We start from the raw sequence: 2,194 nt of genomic DNA on the forward strand, positions 1-2,194 counted from the left end.
TTATTGCCATTTGAACCTCGTGTTCCAGTTGATTCTATGGTTCTCCATTCTTCCTTTCTGTTTTTTTTTTTTTTTTTTTGGTTGGATAGTCTCCTGTTATTATCTGCTTGAGTGCATTTTTTTTTTCACTTTTTGCAAATGCAATGTTTGGTTTTGGCTTGTGGTTGCCCTGTTTTTTAAGTATGCTAACCCCTTCCCATAATTATGTGTTTTAGCCTGATGGTCCTGTAAGTTCAAACGCTTCATTACTATATTAAAATTAAGATATTGTCCTTGGATAGAGGATGTATCAGTTATTATACTGATAAGAACAGATACTACACTTGATCTTAGCCAAAAGGCTGAGAAGCGATTAGAATTTATTTTAAATACTAGTGGCATCTAGGCTAAGCATTACAACAACACAGCTGAATAAAATTAATTCTTGGTCTTACATGACAGGTTAGATTACTTTTTTTTCCTCAGTGACAGTCATGTAAGTTAATGGTTTCACTCTGTGAAGTTAATAAACTTAAATGCTTACTGTATATTAGACATTCATTCACAGAAGTTCATATGAAAGATTACTTTTTATTTTTATTTATTTTTTGTCTTATTTTTGATGGCTGCACCCATGGCACATGGAAGTTCCCAGGCTAGGGGTCAAATCAGATTTGTTGCTGCTGGCCTACACCATAGCTATAGCAATGCTATATCTGAGCCGTGTCTGCAACCTATACCTCAGCTCAGGGCAATGCCGGATCCTTAACCCCCTGAATAAGGCCAGGGATTGAACCCTCATCATCATGGGTACTAGTTGGGTTTTTTACCAGTGAGACAAGACAGGAACTCCTGAAAGGTTACTTTAAGAATGTAATAATACCTCCAACAGCACCAACACCAGAAACAGATGTAACATTTGTATAGCCTTTCTCAATTTTCCAAAATCATTTCATATATTATTTGAAATTGTATCTTATAAGGCCGCATTTATGAATGAGGCATTCATGTAAATGTTTTTGCATGAAAGTATTTTTTTAATTTTTTTTTATGTCTGCAACCCACACCCTTAGAATATGGACTCAGGTCAGTGACTGAATCCAAGATGTAGCTGTGGCAACATCAGCTCCTTTAACCCACTGCACTGAGTGGGGATGGAAGTGTGCTTCTATAGCAACTCAAGCCACTGCAGTCATATTCTTAACACACTGAAACACAGTGGTAACTCCTGAAGGTTTTAATTTTCAAGCTAATATAAATAGTAATAATAATAATCAGCAAATTTAATTTTTCATAGTCCTTCACAATTTTTCAAGAACATTCACTGTCTCGTATCCTAGAGTATGAAACACAGAAATGATATAGAGTTAAGGTTATTGAAGCTCCAAAAAATCTGAACTATTTATAATTTTTAAATAAATTCTCTTACAATGTACACTCTGTAAAATAAAGGGCTGAACTCCCAGGACATAAATAAAAGAGCAGTTTACTAAGTGTGAATATATGGGGTGGCGGCTATTTTATGGAAAATAATGATTTTTATTTTTTTCTATTAATGACTTTCAACTTAATCTAACAAATAGCTACCATATTATACTATGAACAGGAGGTGAATGGTTAAATGAGAACACCACCAACAAAAAAAACTGTCCTAGAATTCTGAGGCAAATGATGGTTTGTGCAAATTTGTAGAATATGTACTGGAAAACATACACATGCAAACACAGTATATGTGTGTGTGTATACACACAAGTGTATGTATTCTAAAAGTAAATGAAAGTGGTTAAAGAGATTCCAAATGTGGTTAAATGACACATATAATTGGTCATTAGGAAATAAGCGAGGACTTCATCAATTAGGTAACTGATGCTATTCCATAAATTGTCATGTAAAATATCAGCGACAAAAATTGAGAATGGACACTTGCAGCTCCATTTCCTGAACCTCATACATAAAATTAGTTACAGTACAATATCAATATTTAGAGAAATCTAGGCTCAGCAGAAGGTTGCATATAATTTTCCTCCAAGCACTCAGAGGACCACTATTGAATACATGTTAATTTGAAAAAGTTCATATGTGTAGCCTTGGAGTTTGGGTTTTGGAAATGGCCTAACTCATTAGAAAAATAAGGTGCTAGCATCATCTGGACTGGCTACATTATTGTCATGATCATTTTTTATATTTATTGAGAGACTCAAACCAATGCAATTAA

General features: G+C 34.2%; 1 pseudogene; it reads right to left on the reverse strand.

The window, feature by feature from the left end:
• Positions 1–227: 227 nt before the first annotated feature.
• On the reverse strand, positions 228–353 carry LOC146400477 (U2 spliceosomal RNA; annotated as a pseudogene).
• Positions 354–2,194: the final 1,841 nt, after the last annotated feature.

The sequence above is a fragment of the Sus scrofa genome, chromosome 8 (genome assembly GCF_054392235.1).
Source record: "Sus scrofa isolate SSC_HxYL_T2T_F1_AM1 chromosome 8, Sscrofa_HxYL_maternal_Yorkshire_Landrace_v2.0, whole genome shotgun sequence".
In the NCBI taxonomy this organism is placed as follows: Eukaryota; Metazoa; Chordata; class Mammalia; order Artiodactyla; family Suidae; genus Sus; species Sus scrofa.